Below are 24,712 nucleotides of genomic sequence, written 5' to 3'. Positions count from 1 at the left end.
GGTAGAGTGCTTTCCTAGCAAGCACAAGGCCCTGGGTTCGGTCCCCAGCTCTGAAAAAAAAAAAAACCCACAAACTCAGGCAGGCAGCGAAGAAAGATGGCGTCCATGTACCCTGGACAAAATCTCTCCAACAGAGCCATATTGCCAACATAAACACCCCTGCAAGATTGGAGAGATATTTGCTGTTCTTCTCTGCCCAGCCTGATGTTTTTGGAATGGGAAGGCTTGTTTTGAGACAAATGCCTTCAACAAATCAGGCAAAATAGGGACTGAGGAAATACATCCTGGGGTTTTATTGAACTCTTTGGTCAAGACTGTTCTACCAGAACACAGCAGGCAACTCAGCCATCAGGGTTCTATGACCAGGTCCACCTCTGTGCAACTCAAGTTTTGGACAGGTTCATCCCACCCTCGGGGTCACAAGACCCTACCTCCTCCATGCTGTGTCTTCATCAAAAGCCTAGAGAAACCCTATCTGATTTTATTCTCAGAACTAAAATAAGACTAGAAAGAAAAATTCCCAACCCCTCCTTCTTAAATATTGTATGGGAAGGCATGACTTCTGAATCCGGATTAGTTTGCCAGGGTCTCCAGGAAGAGCATTACGATGGGTGGATCAGGGCAACCAGGGATATAGGAATAATGTCATACCAGATGACATCCATGGCTAAGGCATTTGTAGCAGCAGTAGCAACAGAAGCAATCTGCTTCAAATATGGAAAGACAGGACATTGGAAGAATGAATGCCCACAAAACTCTCTCCCCATAACAGATCCTAATCCCCCCTAAGAGAATTTGTCCTAGCTGTAGAAAAGGTTTCCACTGGAGGAGATAGGGTATCACTGTATTTGATAAGGATGGTAAGCCACTGGAGCCTTTGAACTTCAAGGGACAGCTACTCCCATAGAAGTTTTATGGGTATCCAGCATCTTAGAAAGCTCCCACTCAAAGTTAAACATGAAAATCGATAATAAACTGTTGCAGGAGAATTAAAATAATGTTGTCTCTTATCCCTCACTAGGTCCAGCACTAGAGTGCCCCAAGACATCTGTTAGATATCTTCACAACAGTCAGCAAAGTATCTGGCCCACTTTTCTCCTTCCCATATCACACTGCCAATGGCTGCTCTCTGAGCTTGGCAACAATCTCTCTACCTGTCTAGTTCCTAAGGCAGGTTGCCACCATGCCAGACATACACATCCCACTTCCCTGGTGGCCCAGTGTTTCCAGTCACCACACACTCTTGAATTCAATTAAATTGCCACATGAAGAACACACAACACAACAACCTCTGACCCAATTGATAATATAATTGCCCACCTACACATACAAAGCCCTGTACATATCCACCCCTTAAGAATATTCATAACAACCTGTAAACACGTAAAGAGAAATCTTAACATCTGCCTCCATGTTCTCTCGGCTGCTTCCTCTTCTCCTGGCTCCAGTCTCCTCCTCCTCCTCTCTAAAACTTTTCTCCTGCCCAACCTTCTCTCTCATCCAATGACAGGTCTCATTCTATCTTGTACCTGCCTTCACCTGCATAATGACATCATCCTACAATAAACCATTGTAGTGTCTCATTGATACTGGAGCAGACAGGAAAATTTTAAGACAGCATAAAATCCTAAGTGACTGGCAACTGATCCCTGGGCTGTAGCTCCTAGGCATAGGTGGTACCTCTCATGCATTCATTACTAAAAAGGACTATAGGTGGGAAGAACCAGACGGAGCTACTGGACTCATCCTCCCACCTACCTCCTGGTGGTTCAAGTAGACACCAATTTTCTAGGGAGAGAGATCTTACAAGCCTTAGAGGTAGTTCTTACCACCCACCAGAACGAGACCGCATTAAGATAGAGGATATTACCTGTAAGGAAGGTAACACCCAAGGAGATCCTAAAAACCCTCTTTTAAATCACCCCCAATTCTAGGGGCCACTGTTAAATTTAATACTCGCTGCCTTGATTGACTCTCTAACGAAGTCATCTGGGTCCCACAGTGACCTCTATCAAGGGAAAAGCTTAGAGCCCTCACGCACCTGGTATAAAAACAGCTGGTACTGTAACACATCTGCCTCTCCATAGTAGATGGAATACCCCTGTGTTCATTACAAAAAAAGAGCTCAGAGTGATGGAAATTATTACAAGATTTGAGGGCAATTAACAAAACCATGCGAGTCCGGGACTCCCCACAAAGAGAGTTATCACACATCTCAGCCATCCATGCCAATGTTCCCCTATTAGCAATAGACATAAATGACTGCTTTTCTCCAACCCACTCTACCCCTGAGACTGTAAACGCTTTGAAATCTCAGTACCCTCATTAACAACTTTGTCCCAGCCTCACAATATGGCTGGACTGTCCTCCCAGAGGGAATGACTAACAATTCAATCATTTGTGTAGCTACTGCATTAAAACCCTATTAGGGTTCTTGTACTTGCTTCTCTGCTCTCTACTGCTTTGTCCCTGTCCCTTCTTTCACCAACCCCCCTTCTCTCCACCTGCCTATGTCTGGCCTCCTTTGTTCCTCCCTTCTACTTTTCTTCTCTCATTAAACCTCTCCACATGGAAAAAGAAAAACCCTGTTCAGACAAAGGACTCTATATATACCACTATATGGATGATATATTAATATGAAAGACACTTCCACCTAACTCCCCTCCAGCTAAAGGAACAACTAATGCCTTCTCTATCTGCCCTAGGATTCAAAATAGCCCCTCAAAAATCAAACTTCTTTTGCCCATTGCATTTTTAGGAGCAGAAATCTCCCTTACCTCAATATGCCCCTTCAAATCCACCCTTTCCTTCCCTCAAAAATTAACTCTCACTTCCCTCCAGAACTTTTTGGGCAACTTCAATTGACTTTGACCCTGGCTTCCCCTTCCCACAAGAACCTTTCAACACCTCTTCAACCTCCTGAAAGGAGACAAAAAGCTCTCCTACCCGAGAACATTGTTCCCAGAAGCAATCTAAGCTCTAAATTCTGTTAATGCAACCCTAAAAGATATGGCTCTTGCTAGGTATGACCCAACAATACCCATACAGCTCCTTATCTTTAACTCCTCCCCTACACTTGTAGGAGCCCATTACTCAAGGGGTGCTGGAAAGGTTCCACACCCTGATGGCTCATGCACCCTGAATTTTAAATGGGGTAGATGCACTCTCTAGTATGATTACGAATGGCAGGGATAGAGCCCTGCAAACCCTCAGGAAAGAACTTTGTCTTTTCCCTCTCGGACATTCAGTGGATAATCAAAAATCACTCCCACTTTGTTTAATAGGATTCCTAGGGCAAATTGACAACCATTATCCTGATGAAAATGGGCCTCTGTCCTCCCTCTGTTGCCATGGGTGCACCCCAAAGTAATCTCAAAAGGGCCCATAGCAGAAGCCTCCTCAATATTTCCAGATGGTGGGAGAGGGGAGCTGTGGCAGTAATATACAACTTCCCTGAGGATGAACCCCCTATCCTCTAATTCAAAGAGCTGCCCTACATAGTTGGTCAAAAAACAAGCATCAACAGGTACAAGAAAAGTGAAATATTCCCTTGTATCTTATCCGACCACCAAAGTAGAAATTTAACAATTGGAAACAAAGAAAATAATACAAAAAATGAAGGAAACTAAGTGCTGGTTCTTGGAGAAAATTCACAAAATAGACAGGCTTTTTGCAAAAGTAACTGAAGTCAGAGAGATATTATCCAAATAAACATAATCAATAATCGAAAGAAATACATAACAGCAAACGCTGAGGAAATTAAAAAAAAAAAAACTTTAGGTCTTACTTCAAAAGCAAATACTTCACAAAATTGGGAAAAAAATCTTAAAGAAATGGACAATATTCTAGACAGGTACACTTACCAAAGTTAAATCAAGATGAGGTAAATTATTTAAGCAGCCCTATAATCCCTGCAGAAATATAAGCACTCATTGAAAGTCTCCCAACAAATGAAAGATTGGGGCCAACTGGCTTTAGTGTCGAATTCCAGAGGACTTTCAAAAAAGTGCACATACCAATATTCCTCATAGTGCTCTACAAAATAGAAACAGAAGGAACATTGCCAAACTCATTCCATGAGGCCATAGTCTCCCCAGTATCTAAACTGTACAAAGACTCAACAAAGAAAGGGAGCATCAAGATAATTTCTCTCATGAACATGGATGCAAAAATACTCAATAAAATACCTGCAAACTAAATCCAAGCAACCATCAAAAACAACATCCAATATGACCAGCTAGGCTTTATCCCAGGGATACAGGGATGGTTCAATATATAAAAATCCATCATCATAATTCAGACTATTAAAAAATACTTAAAAAATGACAGATGATCAACTCATTAAATGGTGAAAAAAGGATTCTTTTCAGAGAGATAGTTACTTACCTGTTGATTCAGGACAATCAGCACTGGAGTTGCGGAGAGGTACCCAGCTACAGTGCTGTGACGTTCAAGACATTAATAGTCAACCCGTTTCCTTTGTAGGTGGGATTCATGCTTCCAAATTGTCTAAAACTTTTTGAGCCTTCACATTTTCATATTTTTACATGCCCAGTGACAATTCAATAATAAGCTTTAGAGTTGAGCTGACTATTTTTTGAGTATACATTAGCTCTTCAAAGTTTCACATATGGTAAAATTGCTGAAATTATATTCTGAAATATATTGCTGAAATTATATGAACACTTGAAATTCGATACAACAATGTCATATTCTATTCGGGAAATTCAAACTTTTATACTGATATTTACTTTAGTGTGGTAACTAGAGTGCCATGATTTGGAATCCTTACATAGAGAGATATACAGTTTTTTACTTCTCCAAAGAAAGAGTAAGTCAATTGTCTTAGAATTCCACCATATCTTAAAGTTTTCCAATAATCATGTTGTGATACAAAATACATCAGAGTAATACATTCTCTACTTTTCGATGTTTCTATATTTATATCATCACTATTACTTATAACTATATGTCCATTAAACTCTGAGAATAGAATATTTTTGTTAAATCCTCTACTTTCATATAGATTAATCATTTTGTAAGCTACAGTTATCTCACTAAATTTCAACTCTCTTATAACATTCTTTTGTAGCTGTTCTACCAGGACGAGGGTACTCTGACTACATTGAAGACTTAAGGTTTTGTAGTGAAGAGAGCTGCCAAGTAAGCATATCATAAATCCTGTGTAAAGTATGTTTGACAGATTGGTTAGAAACAACAATTTATGCCAAAAGAAAAGAAAATAAATTTCCAATTTGGTTTTATATTGATGCATGTTTCTATGGAAGTAAATAGAGAATTATCTGCAAAGGCAACTTAAAATGCTAAAGATATGAACAATGAATCAATTTGGGGGAACACTTGACCCTTTGTTACTTACCAATTTTAAGACATATACAAATATCATAAATTTCAATTATGTAAAGTATTATGTTTATTCTTTCATTATAGCTTTTGATATGGAATTCAAGGTCCATATTTAAACATAATAAAAATGATATGCAGCAAACCAATAGCCAACATCAAACTAAATGGAGAAAAATTTGAAGCAATCTCATTAAAATCAGGGACAAGACAACGATGCCCACTTTCCCCTATCTAATCAATATAGTATTTGAAGCTCTAGCCAGAGAAATTAGACAGCAAAGGGAAATCAAAGCAATACAAATTGGGAAGGAGGAAGTCAATATATGAATATTTGTGGAGGATATGATACTATACATAAGTGACCAAAAAAAAATTCCTGAGATAACTCCTACACCTGACAAACAACTTCAGCAAAATGGCTGCATATAAAATTAACTCTAACAAATATGTAGCTGTCCACTATTGAAAGTATGAATGAGTTGAGGAAGAAATTAGGGCAACAAAACAGCTCACAATAGTGACAAATAATGGTGTGATTCTAAACAAGCAAGTAGACGACCTGTATGACAAAAACTTCAAGTCTCTGAAGAAAGAAATCAAAAAAGACCTCAGAAGATGGTGAATTTTCCCATGCTTATGGATTGCCAGGGTTAACATAATCAAAATGGCCATCTTACCAAAATACATCTACAGGTTTAATGCAATAGCCAGCAACATTCCAACTCAAATTTTCACAGAGATAGAAAGAACAATTCACAAATTTATCTGAAATAACAACAACAAAAAACACAACAACAACAACAACAACAACAACAACAACAAAACCAGGATAGCAAAAAACATTGTCAACAATAATAGATCTTGTTGGGGAAATCAACATCACTGATCTCAAGCTATATTACAGAGCAATAGTCATAAAAATCACATGATATTGGTACAGAGACAGACAGGTAGATCAATAGAATAGAATTGAAGACCCAGAAATAAACACACAAACCTAAGATCACTTGATCTTTGACAAAGAAGCCAAAATCACCCAGTGGGGGGGGGGAACAGCATTTTCAAAAAATAATGCTAGCTTATCTTGTAGTTAATATGTAGAAGAATGAAAATTGACCCATTCTTATGTTCTTGTACAAAACTCAAGTCCACATGGATCTAGTACCTCCACATAAAACCAGATACACTGAATCTAATAGAAGAGAAGGTGGGGTCAAGTGTGGGGAAGATGGAAGGAGAGAAAATCAGGAGAGATAACTGGAATGGGGGAAGACATATCTGGAAATAGCTAGAAATCTAGATAATAGAAACTCCCAGGAATCTATGAGGGTGATCCTAGCTAAGACTCTTAGCAATAGGAGATATAGAACCTGAAGTGGTCATCTCCTGTAACCAGGCAAGACTCTCAGTGAACGGATGGAGATACCACAAAAACTTTGACCTAAAAATTTTCCTGCCCACAAAGTATGCAGAGATAACGATGAGGCAGAAATTGAGGGAATGGACAACCAATGACGGGATCAACTTGAGACTCATGCAATGAGAGAGAGCCTACCCCTGAGAGCACTAAAGATATGCTGCTATACTTACAGACATGAGCCTAGCAAAACTGTCCCCTGAGAGGCTTCACCAACAAAAGCAGATGTTGAGACCCACAGCCAAACATTAAGTGGAGCTCTAGGAATGCTGTGGAAGAGGAGGTGGTAATGTTGAATAAGCTAGAGAGATCAATAAAATCTACAGAAACAACTAACCTGGACCAATTGGGCATCACAGAGACTAAACTACCAACCAGAGTGCACATACAGGATAGACCTGGACTCTCTACATATATGTAAAAGATGTGCAGCTTGGTCTTCATGTGGAACTCCTAACAGCAGGAGTAGGGGCTGTCTCTGACTCTGTTGACTGCTTTTGGATTCCTTTTACATAAGTGAGTTGCCTTGTCTAGCCTCAATAGGAGATGTGCCTAGTGCAATTTGATATTCCAAAGCTGATTAATATCCATGGAAATCTTCTCCTTCTCTGAGGAGAAAGGGATAGAAGGTAGGGAAGCAGAGGTGAGAAGTGAGGGACTAGGAAGAGGAAAGGGAAGGGAAACTGTGATCATGACACAAAGTAAATGAAGTAAGTAACAGAAAAAAACTTACATCAATTAAATAATGGTATAAAGAGCTAAAGAAATAATTCTCTACTGAGGTATCTCAAATGTCTGAGAATCTCCTAAAGGAATGTTCATCATCCTTAGTCATCAGGGAAATGCAAATCAAAATGACACTGAGATTTCACTTCATACCAGTCAGAAATGCTAAGATCAAAAACTCAGGTGACTGCAGATGTTGGGAAGGATGTGTAGAAAGAGGAACACTCCTCCATTGCTGGTGGCATTGCAAGCTGATACAACCACTCTGAAAATCAGTCAGGCAGTTCCTCAGAGTATTGTAGGATCCAGCTGTACTACTCTTTGGCATATACTCAAGTGATGCTCTAACATATAACAAGGACACATGCCTCACTATGTTCATAACTGTCTTATTTATAGTAGACAGAGGCTTGAAACAACCCAGATCTTGGATACAGAAAATGAGAAACATTTACACAATGGAGTACTACTGAGGTATTAAAAACAGTGACTTCATGAAATTCGCAGGCAAATGGATCGAACTTGAAAATATCATCCTGAGTGAAGTAACCCAGTCATAAAAGAACACACATGGTATGTACTCATTGTTAAGTGGATATTAAAAGAAAAACAAAAAACACAAACAAAACTCTACCCATGATGTAATTTGCAGACCTCATGAAACACAAGAACAAGGAGAACACAACAATGTGGATGCTACAGTCCTATCCAGAAGGGGAGATAAAATAATCTTGGATAGTAGAGGAAGAGATAGATCTGGGAGGGAAAAAGGAGGGTGAGGGAAAAGGGAGGGGAGTTCAGATATGGGAGGAGATGGTGAAGAAATGCAGAGGATCAGGAATTTTAAATAAGGTGTGTAGCAGTGGGAGAGGGGGACCTGGTGATAGCCTCTAGAAAGATGCCACTGACCCAAGAGTTTCCCAGGACCCATGAGGGAGGACATTAGCTGAAATACCCATCCAAGTCAAGATAGAATCTCTAGAGACCATATCCAGTGGATAGGCAAGGCCACTAGTTGGTGGATGGGTTTACACACCAACCTCAAAAATATTAGTCCAGAATACTTTCTGTCAAAAGGAAGTGCAAAATCAAAGAGCAGACAGAGTCTGAAGGAAAGGCCATCCAGAAACTGTCCCACCTAGGGATCCACTCTATCTGTAGACACCAAACCCAGACACTATTGCTGATGCCAAAAATCACTTGCAGACAGGAGCCTGGAATAGCTGTTCCCTGAGAAGCTCTGACAGAGCCTGGCCATTACAGATTTGGAAGCTCATAGCCAACTATCTGAATTAGCATGGAGATCTCAATAGAGGAGGTAGGGGAAGGACTGGAGAAACTAAATGGATTTTTAAGCCCATAGGAAAATAACAATATCAAGTAACCAGTCCCCTCAAAGCCCCCAGGGATTAAACAATCAACCATGGAGGGACACATGGCTACAGCTGGATGTGTAGCAGAGGACTGCCTTATCTGATATCACTGAGGGGGATCAATGATATATGTGTGTAGATAGATAGATATAAATATAGATATAGATATAGATATAGATATCCCCGAATCATCACCTCATTTTTATATTCATCACTTTTAGACTCCCTGAATGTCCTTAAGGAATTATTGTGTCAGAATTCTTGGAAAGATTTTCTGACTATGCTCAGAAGATAAAGAATTCTTCTTCCACCCCTTTCAATGTCCTTATAATTTTCTTAAAGCTTCCACCATGTTGCACTTATGGCATTGAAAATATTTTCTAAAATATTTTCTAAATATTATTTATCTCTATAAATATTTTCATCATTCCCCTCCCCCCACAAAAATCTTAAGGGGTTTTGGTTGGAATTCTTTTGAAATTCACAGGCCACTTTGGGAGAATTAGTATATCAACATAACCAAGCTTTTGGTTAGCAGTATCAAGATAGCTCTTGATTAATTTAGACCTACAGTTTCTTATAAATATTTTATTGTCTTAGCCATATCTTCATTAAACTGTTGAAATGGATATTAACATTTACAAGGCAACATTCACAGCTCTGTTTTGTATCTTGTGACGTTTGAAAACATGTTCAGTTTTTAGTAGGTGTTTGATGGTTCTATATTTCTCTTGTAATACTATTTTACAAGGAATTTATATTGAATAGTCTCTGAATTTAAGATTTATCAAAGTAATTATTATAATCTATTCAAAGCATAATTTCAGGGCATAGATTCTAGCTGGAAGTGATATTTAAATCCTGGGTTGCTTATATGTGATGTAGCATGAAAAAAATTACTTCATGATGAACAATTGCTTATGCTGCTTAGGATACCAATATAAATCCATGCTTGAAAATAAATTGTATTATCTCTCAAATCTCTTTTATCTAAGTGGTATTTTGTAATTTTTGGATTGCTTTCACACTTATTAACTGATTTGATTCTTACATCAAAAGGTCAAGGCATACTGATCATTCTTTTATTGAAAGAAAAGCAGTCAAGTCAGGAGATCATGCTTCACATGCTGTCACAGTCTAGGTAAGAAACAACAATCCTGACTCAACTCTGGCATTTTTTCCATGGTATCTAAGTCTACTGGGGTGGTGGGACAGCTAATGCATGGAAATTAACACATTGCTCTAAATGGAGAAAGTGTCTCTGGTTGGTGCTTTCTTTCATCATAGCTTTGAGAATCTTAAACCATCGTTGTGAGGAAAATTTTATTCTATTGGCTAATTATTCACAAATCAAAACAAAAATAAATAGCTAACTCATAAATTTACTGATATATTTCCACACTGAAAATAATACAATTCTATTATTGTCTATAAAAACACCAACCTCTAAAAATATGATTGAGTTTCCATAAAAGTTCTCCTTGAATATTTAAAGGTCATTGCATTTATTTTCAATTGAGCAAGTTTGGAAAACAGGAATGCTTCTAATTTATATTCAGTGTAATCATCTGTTATCTACTTAAGTCAGATAAAGAAAATGAGATAAAGGAAATAGACACCAATTTACACTAGCTATTAATGTTCTCATGGGTATGCTATTAGTACTAAAAAGACGTTTGTTGAGATTGTCCTTCAGTTTAATTTCATCTAGTGATTTCACTAATGACCCTATTAAGGACATTAAAACTTTCCTTTTTTGATCAATCTTTAAAATATTGAACTCCATAAAGTATCTACTGACTAACCAGCTAAATAAATCAAGGTCACCTTTAAGATGAGTTCTAATCTAATTATGCATATAAGACTAGTCATGAATCTCATCTAGAGGAAATTCTTTCCCAAAACAGCAGGCAAAAGGCTTCACTTCCCCATCAGCAATCTATTATGTAAAACTGGCAATAAATTAGAGGAAAATTTGAGGTCATGGGCTTTCTCAAATTTAGCATTCCTGTGTAATTTGGAAACAATTTATGCATTACTATAGCTTAATATCAAAGTCTTCAAACAACAGATTTCCATGAAGTTATTTGTTTCACTTTATTTCTATTATTCTGTTTAAAATGAGAAATGTTTAAAATATAAGTGACAAACATTTAAAATGACCCTCAACTATATACTTTTTATCAATAAACAATTATGCCAAATAATATCATTTGAAACAATCTTAAGGAAGAGAAGCAATTAATAGAGATTAAAATATTTTCTATCAAACATTTATGGGCCAATAGGTAACATGTGTTAGAAATGAAATCCCCAGGACCAAGGATCGGTTGTATTTTTTTTTTGAATCATTGCTCAAAAAAGGACTTGTAAACTTCCTAAGTATTAAATGCTATTACCATTAGTATTGGTTCACAATTCACAGAAAGACACTATTGCTGAAGGCACAAATTATGCTTTTTGTAGAACTTTGAGGAAGCTGATACTCACCTGGAATCTTCATCACTCCTGGGTAGAATTCATAGTATTGGAAAAGACTCTATTCACTCTCAAAAGGAAAAGAAAAGTCTAATCATTTATTACATAGTACCATTAACCCTATGACCCACCTAAATGATCTGGATTTGAAATATACCCATTAATGCAACAGTGTCACAAATGTTATGTGAGTAACCAACTGTTTTGATTGGGCTAAAGTTTCTTTCCATGCGATGAAAACCATACCTGACACTGTTAATGAAAAGAAGAACCAGAGGCTAAATAAATCATGAGCTATAGGAGAAACATCCTATTGGTTATAAAACAACTTCTAATGGCATATACACATTACACATTACACACACGCACACACACACACACACACACACACACACACACACACACACACACACAGATACACACACAATCTAGGATCAAGACAGAGAAGAAGGGCAGTGGAAGGATTGTAAGAGCCGGAAGTGGTGGGTTACTTTAAGGAAACAGCATTCTCCAGACAAGACAAGGCAGATGTATATATGAGCACAGAAAGAGTGATCGCATACATGAGAACTGCACAAGTTCAAGGAGGAAATCAGCTCCTCATGAAGGAGAGAAAGTACAAACAAGCCCCACCTCACCACCATCTAAGAAGCTATTTACAATTGCTATCTTCTTGCAGCAGGAAATTCAGATTTCTTTTTTTTTCTTTTTTTTTTTGGAGCTGGGGACCGAACTCAGGGCCTTAGCTTGCTAGGCAAGCGCTCTACCACTGAGCTAAATCCCCAACCCCGAAATTCAGATTTCTTCAAGAGACTCTCACTGGATATAGCAGTTATAGCCCTGGACATATATGATGTTCAACAGTAGTTGTCTAATAAAACCTGTACTCATGTGAGTATGGGCATGGGCATGTACTTGTTTATATGCATGTACACATGTGTGTGTATGTGATTGGTGTGTTTACTTTTAGGTGTGTTTTTGTTTTTAAAATGAAAGAGTGCAATATTGGTATTTAGGATTACAGGAAAGGATCTGGGAGGAGTAGGAAGAAGGTGATGTTATGATCAATTATATGGTACTAATTTCTCAAAGAAAAAACTTTATTATATAAAGATTCTTAAAAACAGTGGTAATATAAAAATAATCTGTACTTGTCATGAAAATATGTTATATTGATTGGTCATGATAGCATATACAATTCCAGAATTTTGGAGGCCAAGGCAGCATAATTTTCATGAGTTTGGAGGAAAGCACAGTCGACATAGTGTGGGGTCAGGCTAGGTTGGACTTACAGAAAGATTCTATTTAAAAAATAAACGAGGAAAGAAAGTATGTTATAACACTTTTATAGTGGTTCTACAATGATGGGCAGACCCTCAGTTAAGGATGGCAGATGATGGTATCAGTGTCAGCAAGGTTGGTTCCTTGAAGCCAGTTCTCATGGGAAATTTGCTATATGCTTCCTCTAGCTTCTTGTTTTCATATGTGCATGGAGTTTGTTTGCTGATAGTTGAACCAATATAGCTTCTGCTTTTGTGTGGGAATGTATATCAACCTGCCTTCCCAAAGAAGAACACTATGATATGATTAGCTTATGGCTTGTGCCCAAAATGTTCATGTGCTATGATCTTTATCTCCAATATAAAATTAAAGAAATATGTGGGAACCTTCAACTTGTGCTCTATTAATAACTGTTTTGGTCATTATCACTCTTGTAAGGTAAACTTATGATCGCTTCTTCATTCACAGCTTGAATCATCACGTATTTTCCTGTGTATTATCCTATCTCTCTACTGTAATGTAGTCAGAATGCCTTTATCAGTGGCCAAGGACAGAGTTGCTCAATGCTAGCCCTTCCAAATTGAAACCTAGCTACACAGCCCCACCCACTTTAGCATACTGTTCTGCATCAGGTGTTTTGTTGTAGTTGTAGCAACATATCTAGATTAAAATATTAGTACTTATATTTAAGGCAGAGTTTAAGATCTACTGTGGAAATAGCCTCTTCGTACTGAGATAAGTGGAGATTTGTCACAAGGTTTAGCCTGCAGTTTTTTCAGGAAGTCCGGCTTCTCATTAGAATTGGTGAAATGAATCAACATATAACAAGATTTTTACCTGGAATATGAAGCTATGTTCATTGCATATTGTGACCAAAACATATATGTGACATGACATTATATTATACTATGTACAGCTAGATTAAATCCTGAAAATAATTAGATATAAAATACATTTAAAAATGTGCTTTAAACATCACTCAAAGGCCATCAATGCATATGACCCATTCATTTCATTGAAGAATTCATGTATTGTCAGCAGAGCTGCTGATAGAATGACAAACTATTATAAACATCATGCTTTATTTATTGAAGTTAGCACAAAAGATAAAATAAACTTCCACTTAAATGTAAACAATCACAAGTATGTGGAGACTCATGTAAAGGATTATTCACGTTACTTTAAAATGTGAAAACTATGTAGTGAAATTTGACTGATACATTATTTTCCTGACTAAAATTTTTCTCCCCTTAAGACACAGATATTCTTATGTAGTGCATTACACTGAATGCGCTCTCACAGCAGTTATGTGGCCTTCCACAAATGAAAGTGATTGCTTTGATCTTTATGATGGGGATGTTTTTCTCAGTTAAAGATAATTTTATGTAAGGTCTGACTCAATATTTATGTTCTTACTTGTTCTCATTTTATTAAGATTTTCAATGTTAACCTCAATATCTGTTCCTTAAGCATTACTGGGAGTCTGGTATCTACTCCAGTGTTGGCAAGCGTCTTCGATTTTAGAACAGGCACAGATTATTGCACAGTGAACTGGAGAGTACAAGCAAAGAATCTAGGCTGTGAAACATGCTAGCAGATTACACTCATGTTTAGTCCTGTAAGGTTAGAGATGCCAATAAAACAAGCATTCTATAATTCTTCAAGGTTCTCTTCAAATGCCAGTGAATAAATTTTATTTAGAGTTTATGTGGTTTTTTTTTCTTTTTCTCAAATATTCTTTGGTTTTGCTGAAATATTTTTTCTTTTTATTTAAATTTTTATTTATTTATTTATTTTTTACGATCTGGATTTTATCCCCTTCCCAGTCCATCCTCTGACTGTTCCCTATCCCATTACTCTTCCCTACCCTATGTCTCACGAGGATGTCTCCAACCTTCACCCAACCAGACTTCTAAACTCCCTGGGGCCTCCTGTCTCCTGAGGGTTAGGTGTATCTTCTCTGACTGAACCCAGACCCAGGAGTCTTCTGCTATATATGTGTTGGAAGTCTTATAACAGCTGGTGTATGCTGCCTGGTTAATGATCCAGTGTCTGAGAGATCTCAGGGATCCAGATTAAATTGAGACTGCTGGTTCTCCTACAGGGTTACCATCCTCCTCAGCTTCTTTCAGTTTTTCCATAATTCAAACACAGGAGTCAACAGCTTCTGTTTATCTGTTGGGTGCAAATATCTGCATATCACTCTTTAAGCTGCTTGCTGGGTGGAAACAGCAAAATTGGTTGTTTTACTTGAAACAAAGTATAGTAATACCTGTCAAACACTGAATTTCTAGGTGTTGCACTGTTCTGGTTTGATTGTCTGATGCTTTGATGAAGTACTCTGACACAAATCAACTCAAGGAATGAAAGTTATATTTACTTTATGCATCCAAGTGCTTGTGGAATTCCTATAAGCAACTGAAGAAGCAAATGAACCAGAAACCATGCATAAATGTTGCTGACTGCATCACACTTGGTTGTTGATAGGCTCATGGTCAGCTGACTTCCCTACATAACCCCAACTGCCTAGGCATAGTGCCACCCACAATGATGTGGGCTGTTCCTTTCAATCATTAATCAAAACAGTCTCTCAAAGATATGACCATAGGCTAAACCTATCAGAGAAATTATCAGTTGAAGTTTCTCCTTATTTAATTGTATCAAGTTGACAATAAACATGACTAGATCGTAGACTTCAGCTCATAAGGAGTTAACTAGACGGAATCCATAACATAACCTGCCAGGCTCACATGTCAGCTTTGTTTTTAGTGTTCTGCCTGAAGGCAAAGCTTCTATAAATCTTAGCTGTTGTTCTGAAAGGCTTCAGTTGGTTGGATGCAGCTCGCTTGAATTATCAAGGAAAAAATCTCTCTCTTTTTCCATTAAGTTAACATGTGTAGTAGTTAATCAGAGTTACAAATTGTATATGCAGGAACATCTCTTCTGAGAGCGACTAAACAACAGGGTAACAGAGTCTATAGTGTTGGTATGTCAATTTAATTATCACAGTCAATGTATAGGTTAGAAATTTCTCTAATTGGAGGACACAACTGAAGACTTGGAAATATTGTATTTACTGTGTGTTTAACATATTTTCAGGGAGAGATGGGATACACGAAGATAGAACAGAGATATTGCAATCTTCCAAGGACAATTTTTAAGCATTTATCAGAAAGAAAAATTAACCCTTATACACATGATATATATATATATATATATATATATATATATATATATATATATGAATAGATTCTATGAAACTGGAGAAAAAACAACCCAAATTTACTACCAATGATTGATTCTGTTGAGCATAGCCCATAACTAGTGGCTTCTATTAGCAGCCATACTTGAAAGCCCACCAGCTATGAGCATGGGATATTTTATGCTTTAATGAGTGATAATCAGCAGCTACAATTGAATATAGCAATGGATTTGTTCAACAATCATAAAAGCACTGAATTGTTTATATCAATATATCTGCTTCTATCATATTGGTAGAATCTTCCTTCAAGCCAATTGTTTTCAAATTTCTCAATGCTGCTACCCTTTAATACCTCTCCTTGTGTTGTGATCCCAACCAAAAAATTATTTTCATTGCTGTAATTTTGTTACTGTTATCAATAATAAAGTAAATATCTACATTTTCTGATGGTCTTAGCCAACTCCTGTGAAATTGTCATTAGACCTCCCCTCACCCAAAGGGGTCATAACATACAAGTTAAGATAAAGAGTGAAAGAGATGACAATGATCATGGCTTATATAAAACAGGCTACAAGTATTAATGGACATTTAGAGTTCAAACTACAAAAGGGTTGTTGAATTATATACAGGGCAATAGAAACAACCCCGAAATGCATAAAAACAAAATACACCAAAGCAAAGCAGGGAAGAAAAAGCTTAAAGGCTTTGATAAGGCATAAGATGGTATAATTCCATGGAAAAGTTGTGTCAATCAGTGTCCTAGGGAGGAATGGAAAAGGAGAATGCATGAAACACTTTGGGGGATATTACTGAATATTTTCTAAGCATAAGGCAATTTATAAACACATAAAATGTGCTTGTGAAAACTGTATTAGATTAAATCATAAATTGTTCTAAAGAAATAAGAAAATATAATTGTAGAGGATAATTCTGTGTGACAGTAATTATGAGTAAATTTGAATTTCTTGCTTTAAAAAATGGAGAAGAAATGGAGTAGCTTACTCAACACTGAAAGAAAACAAGCCTAGCATATAATCCTGTGATCAGCAAAATAGCTTCCAAAGCCAAAAATAAAACAAATGCATTTGGCAACAGTAAATTTAAAAGCTTGAGTTGAATATTGACCTGGACTACATGAAACATGAAAAGTAGCTTTAGGCAGAAAGAAAATGATATCTCACAAATATATGTATCTGAGAAAGTAATAATGAACATTATTATTACTGTACATTGGTAAGTATTTGGGAATTTTACCATTGCTTTGACTATTTTACAATATAATTTAATTCTACAAACAGGACAAATGCAATAAAGTATTCATAACATGCAAATGTGTGTCTTTGTACATGTAAATGCATTTAATGACCTAAATATGAAATTTAGTGCCTAAAAAGTAGCTAAATAATATAAAAACCATGAAATGAGAGTTGTAGAACTGGGTTTGAACATAATATTAATAAAAATCAACAGGAATAAATAGTTGCTATCATTAAATATCACTGTGTCAGTCATCGTCTTAGTTAGGATTACTTTTGCTGTGAAGAAATACCATGACCAATGCCACTCTTATAAAGGCAATTATTTAATTAGGATTGGCTTACAGTTTCAGGGTTCAGTCCTTTATCATTATAGCAAGGAAGCATGGCAGAGTCTAGTCAGCATAGTACTAGAGGAGTAAAGTGTTCTACTATATCTGCACCCTGAAGCAGCATAAGAAGTTTGAGTTTCACACTGGGCAGAGATTGAGCATGTGAGATCCCAAAGGTCACCTCCACAGAAACGCAATTCCTCAACCAAGCCCATACCTTCTCATCCAAGCATATTCAAACCGCCATATTAATCATACAAATTTAAAACTATAATCATTCTAACCCAAACAGATAGAGTCAGAATAGACATTAAGGCCTATAATTAGCCACAGAGTTATGATAATCTTACCTGTTGAGAAAGGATACACTGTTTTTTTTATAAGACTCTTCCCCTTGCTAAGTTACTTTTGCTTTAGTAAGCCATATATATAAGCATTGCATTTGCACAAATTATCTTTATCAGTATACTATAACAGACACAAAATTGAATGCTTAGCGACAGTGAATCAAAGAAAAATGTTTGAAGAAAAAGTTTAGTGCGGTTTATGTAGAGTTTGTGTGTGTACAGATCTATATTTTCACTATTATATCTTTCATCATTTAAAACTTGACTTCAATAGATTGTTCACATTATTTTTCGATCTCAAATCTTTTCATATCCTCACCCCTCCCTATCTACTCAACTATAAGCCATTTATCAAAAGAACAAACCAAATTCAATACAACTCTCCCATAACCAAGCAAACAAATTAAAACCACATTCAAAATAATTAAAACAGCAGAAACAGCAACAGTATCATCATTAATAAAACCGTAACAAAATCAAAGCACACACAAAAACTGTGGAGTCCAATTATATCTTGGTCAAATGTTATTGCACATGAAACCTGTATTGGAATGTTTAATACACCTAGTGTCTCTTTATGGAGAAACTGATTTTTCCCTCTTCCAGTAGATAAGTCAGTTCAATTCTTAATCTCTACTGCTTATTTATTTATATATTTCTTCAACTAACATATAGGATGAAATAAAATATAATAAAATAAATCTGAAAATATTACATAAATGTTGGGCAAGAAAATCAAAGACAAAAAAGGCCCCAAGAGAAGGCACAAGACTCAGGGACCCACTGGTTTGCACACCAAGGAATCCCATAAAAATACCCAACTATAAGCTGTAAGACATGCACAGACAACCTGGTGTAAAACCCAGCAGAAAATGTATGTGCTGCTTAAGTTTCTCTCGGTTCAAATTAGCTTTGCTTTGTTGATTTCTTGGTGTATTTCAATCCTCTTGTTCTTATACTGCTTTTTGTCTTCTTGTTCATCAGATCTCTGAGATCTGAGGGAGGACCAAGGAAGATATCCCAATTAATGGTTGAATGGGCCATGTCTCACTCTCTGCATAAAATGGGAGGCTCAAGCAGTATTTGTTACCATCTGCTGCAGGAGGAAACTTCTCTGCTGATAGCTGAACCAGGGACTGCTCTATCAGTACAGTAGAATATCATTAGAAGTTGTTTTTAGAAGTTCTGTCTCATGTATGTGTGCCTGTGTGTACTTGATTTTATTTTAGGTATCTGAACTGTCTAGTTCTTGATTATTCAAAAGTTTTAGATATGGTTTCCATCTTATGGAGATGTCATGAAGTCAATAGAGTTATTGGTTGGTTACTTACACAAAGTATGTGTCATCATAGTCCTGGCACATCTTGCAGACAGGACACCATTATAAACACAAGGGTTTGTGTCTGGGTTTCTCTTTTCAAAATCTAAAGAGTATTTTCCAGTACCGAGGACACTAGAATGTATGTGTGAAGGCTCTACGTAGGTACTCATTTGACATCTCAAATATTAATGACTTGTGTAAGTGGTTGTGTTTAAAATGGGGCCTTGAAAGTTTATAGAAAGCAACCTATAGTCTTGGCAATAACCCTGGATGCTAGGATACACATAAATGACCCCTCTTCCCCAAAACTCAACTAAATGTAACACCTTGCCAGTACTGGAAGTCCTGTTCAGTGACAAGAGAGGCCCAGTTGAGACTCTCTTTCTTCCATATATGTTTATTTTTAGAATGTTTCTCTTATATTAAGTTTCATTCCACTCCTTTTCACCCACATCTGTTTATTCTATTTGTCTTTTCCAATGAAATCTATCTGTCCCCTCTAGTCCTTATTCTACATATATCCTCTTTGTTTCTATAGATTATAGTTTGGTTATCATTGACTTAACAGCAAATATTCAAATACAAACAAATACCACATACCGAATTCATCTTTCTGAATATGGGATCCTGACCTCAGGATTGTTTTTCTAGTTCCATCCATTTGCCTGAAAATGTCCTGGTTTCTTCAGCCCAGATAATATTTCATTATGTAAATGTACCACATTTTCTTTATCCAATTGCTTTCCAATTGTGTTTCCAATTGATGGACATTTTAAATAAAGCAGCAATAAACATGTTGAACCAGTGTGTCAGTGTTGGTGAAACATCCTTTTTGTATCTGTTCAAGAGTGGTATAGCTGATCTTATCCATTATGACAGGTGTAAGAGGAATATCCAACTAGTTTTGATTTTCATATCCCTGACAGTTAAGGTTGTTGAACATTTTTTAAGTGTTTTTCAGCTACTTGTTTCTTCCATTCAGAATTCTTTATCTCTTTATCCCATTTTTAAATTGGCTTAACTAGGTTTTTGACTGTGGAATGGCAACCCCATTCCCCCACCTTATGCCCTGTATTTTTACTGTAAGTGGACTCTACAAGTTTTCTCTCCCCTCTTTGGGGCATTTCATCTTTGACTACTGAAAGTCTACCACCTCCCAGGTCTCTGGTATATTCTAGAAGACCACCAACCTCCTACCTCCCAAGGTTGCCTGTTTTCTTTCTTTCTGCTGGTCCTCCAGGCTTCAGTCCTGTTCTCCCACCACCAATACCTGATCATCTTTCCCCTTTCCCCTTCCTGTCACCTTTCCTACCCAGGTTCCTTCCTCTTTCCCCCTCCCTTGTTTGATTTCTTCTTCCTTCTACGTGGGACTGAGGCATACTCACTTAGGCCATTCATCTTGTTATTCTTCTAGAGTTCTGTAGATTCTATCCTGGGAATTCTTTACATTTTTGACTAATATACACTTATTAGTGAGTACATACTGTGCATATCATTTGGGGTCTGAGTTACTATACTCAGGATGATATTTTCTAGTTCCATCCACTTGCCTGCAAAACTCATTATGTCCTTGTTCTTAATAGTTGAGTAGTGTTCCACTGTGTAAATGAGCCCCATTTTCTGTTTCCAATCTTCCGGTGTGGGATCTTGTTTCCAGTTTCCGGCTATCACAAATAAGGTTGCTAGGAACATAGTGGAATATGTGCACCTGTGGCATGTTGGGACATCTTTTGGGTATATGCCCATGAGTGGTACAGTTGGTTCTTCAGGAGGATCTATTTCCAATTTTCTGAGGAATCTCCAGATTGATTTCCAGAGTGCTTGTATCAATTTGCAATCCTACCAGAAATGGAAAACTATTTCTCTTTTTCCACATCCTTGCCAACACGTGCTGTCACCTGAGGTTTCGACCTTAGCAATTCTAATAGGTATAAGGTGGAATCTCAGGGTTGTTTTGATTTGCATTTCCCTGACCACTAAGAACTTTGAACATTTCTTTACGTGCTTCTCAGCCATTCAAGATTCCTCTGTTGTGAATTCTGTGTTTAGTCCTATACCCCATATTTTGATTGAGTTGTTTGGTGTTTAGGTGGTCAGCTTCCTTATTTCTCTATATATTTTGGATATTAGCCCTCTATCTGATATAGGGTGAAGACATTTTCCCATTCTGTAGGCTGCAAATTTGTCTTATTGGCTATGTCCTTTGCCTTACAGAAGCTTTCAAGTTTCATGAGATCCCATTTATCAATTCTTGATCTAAGAGCATGAACCATTGGATTTCTATTTAGGAAGTTTCCCCCTTGTGCCAATGAATTTGAGGCTCTTTCCCACTTTCTTTTGTATTAGATTGAGTCTACCTGGCTTTAGGTTAAGGTCCTTGGTCCACTTTTACTTGAGCTTTGTGCAAGGTACCAAATATTGATCTATTTTCATTTTTCTAATTACAGATGTCTAGTTACATCAGCACCATTTATATGGGGAGGCCCCAAAGCCTGAAAATATTACTGATACTATAGTGTTCATGTAAAAAGGGTTCTATTGTGACTTCCTTCCAAAAGACCTGACAAAAAAATTGAAAGCGTCAGATGCAGATATGAGCACCCAACCAATGAACAGAAGCTGCTGACACCTGTGGTTGAATTTGGGAAAAGCTGGAAGAAGGTGAGGAGGAGGGTAACCCTGTAGAATGACCAGTAGTCTCAATTTAATCTGGACCCCCAAGATCTCAAAGATACTGGATCACCAACCAGGCAGTATATGCCAGCCTCAACATATGTACAACAGAAGACTGCTGAGTGTGGACTCAGGCAGAGAAGATACACCTAACCCTGGACCCCGGAAGTGGTGAATTCTGGAGGGGTAGGAGGTAGAGACTTCTTGAAGTAGGTGGGGGTGGGGAAAAGTTGTGGGATATAGTCTGAGGGCAGACCAGGGGGGAGTAAAGTCTAGAATGTAAAAATAGATTAAAGAATAAATTTTTTTTACATTATTTGATTTCTTGGTACCTACTTTCTTGTTTGTTTGTTTTTTTTAATTTATTTTGGATATTAGCCCTCAAATATTTTGTGATTCTATATGTTGCTGCTTTGAGAATATTCTTAATTTCCCAAGTTTCTATTAATTATTAATCATAGTGTCTGTTCTTATGACGTTCTGTTCACTAAGTTGTCTTTTGTACCAATGAGTTCAAGGCTATTCCCCACTTTCTCTTCTATCGTGTTCAATATATTCAGTTTAATGTTGAGGTCTTTGAGCTTGCTTGCAATATTTTGTGCATAGTGATAAATATCTGTTTGGATTCTCCTACATACAGACATTCAGTTAAATTAGCACTGTTTGTTGAAGTTTTTTTTTTCCTTTCTCCAATATATTTTTGTGGATATTTCATTAAAAAGAAACAAAAAAACCATGTTAATAGGTATGTGGATTTCTGCCTTGACTTCAATTCAATTCCATACATTAATATGCCTGTTTTTTTCCCAATACCATGCTGATTTTATTACTAAAGCATTGTAGGACAACTTGAAATAAGGTCTAGTGATACCTACACTAGTTCTTCTATTCTATAGGAATTTTTTAAGTAGTTTTCTGAGTTATTCGCATTTCAATAGAAATTTGAAAATTATCTTTTGTAGATAGAATGATGTTGGGATTTTCACTGAATCTGCTGATTTTGCTCTGTATGATGGACATTTTTGCCATATGAATCTTACTCATCCATGAGCATGGGAGATCATTCTATCTCTTGAAATCATCTACAACATGAAATGTTTATCCTAAGAATCTTTAAATTGCTCTTTTCCAGATACTCATTGTATTTTATGCTATTTATGCTACTGTGACAACTGTTGTTTATCTGCTGTCTGACTAACTGAAGTTGAAATCTGACATTACTGGAAAGCACTAAGTTAACCAGAAAGCCCTAAGCAAGTGAAAAATGGCAGACTTCCTTTACCAGCAACGCTTCTCCTTCTCTGACCTTGTCTAGGGATCTCAAAACCTCTGTATCCTCTATCGTCAAAAAGTAGCCTTGGTTAGATTACAGGTTCAGCTTCCTTTTCCAGATTAGAAACACGTTCAGCAAATACTGGAGATTCCTGGAATGTATTTCCCTGCTGTTTATGCATCTCTGTACCTTAGATTTGCCAATGATCTTTGTTCAACCTGAATGTTTCTATTTCCCCAAAACTGTAAAATCTTTGATTCATCCTGAATAATATTGATCTGTCTCCCTGAAGCGGATCCCAGAATGATGCCTCTTCAGTTACTACCCATGGGCCTTCTGAAACCCTGTTGGTTGAATAGGCTCCCTTTGTACACTTGAGGTGGTGGCCAAAACTAAGGGAAACAGGAAAATCATATTTACCTGTTTTTTTTCCCCAGACTTTCATTTGGATATAAGAAGGCTACACATTTTTATGAGTTAATATTGTATCTAGCTACTTTGCTAAAAGTTTCTATCAGCTTTACTTTCATACATTAATTTAAATAGCCTCTCCATATTTATCTTGTAGATATTTTGTTAGCTATAACTTAAGTATTTTCGTTTTTGGAGAATTCTATAACAGCATATACTGCATTTTCATTTAGATTTCACTTTTCCTTTCATTAAGTTAGCAATTGTCTTTTATATCTTAATGTTATTAAAACTGGAGTCACATTTTTTTGAATTGAGTGACATATTTTGTTTTATTTCTGTTACTATGTTGTCCTTTCTGAGGTTTGAAAAATATTATTTGCTGTTTCTCACTATTTGTTATGAAATATGTGGTTTTATTGTAAATTGCTGAATTAGTCTATCAAATCTTTTCTCTATATTTATTGGTGCAGGGTTGAAAAAAAGTAATATATTTTAAGACAATTAAAGTAATCAATTCTTCTTCATATACTGAATTACCTTTGAATTATAGGCATGCAACTCAAGCCATCACAGGGTATAGCCTATAGATACTATGTCACATTAAATATACTAAGACTTTGTTAAGGTTTTTAAATCTGTTTTCTTGGGGATCATTAAGTAATAGTATTTTCTTTTGGTAGGCACAGGCATCTACTTTTTTAAAAAAAATTATCCAATTTAAAGCATGTTCACTGTCCTCCTTTTAACACCTCTCACAATCCTTCCTCCCATACCCTCTCCCCTTCTTCCCTGGGTCTCCTCTGTGTATTCCTGCACCTGGTACATCAAGTTTCTGCAAGGCCAGGCAAATCCTATCCCACTGAGGCCAGACAAGGCAGCCCAGCAAGCTATCCATGTGCAGGCAATAGCACCCCTATTCAATTGCTCAGGACCTACATGAAGACAAAGCTTCACATTGTGTCCTACACATATGTGAGAAGGTCTTTGTCCAGCCCACGTACATTCTTTGGTTAGTGGTTCAATCTCTGAGAGCCCTAAGGGTCCAGGTTAGTTGACTTTGTTGGTCCTCCTGTAGAGTTCCTGTCCCTTTCATGGCCTACAATCCTTCCACCTCTTTTTCCATAAGTGTCCCTAAACTCCATCTGCTACTGGCTTGTGTGTATCTGCCTTTGAGTCAGCCACTGGGTGGAGATTCTCAGAGGACACCTATGCTAGGCTCCTGTCTGCAAGCAAAACAGAGTATCAAATTTAA

The sequence above is a fragment of the Rattus rattus genome, chromosome 11 (assembly GCF_011064425.1).
Source record: "Rattus rattus isolate New Zealand chromosome 11, Rrattus_CSIRO_v1, whole genome shotgun sequence".
Taxonomy (NCBI): domain Eukaryota; kingdom Metazoa; phylum Chordata; class Mammalia; order Rodentia; family Muridae; genus Rattus; species Rattus rattus.
Note: the sequence above shows the minus strand (reverse complement) of the source record.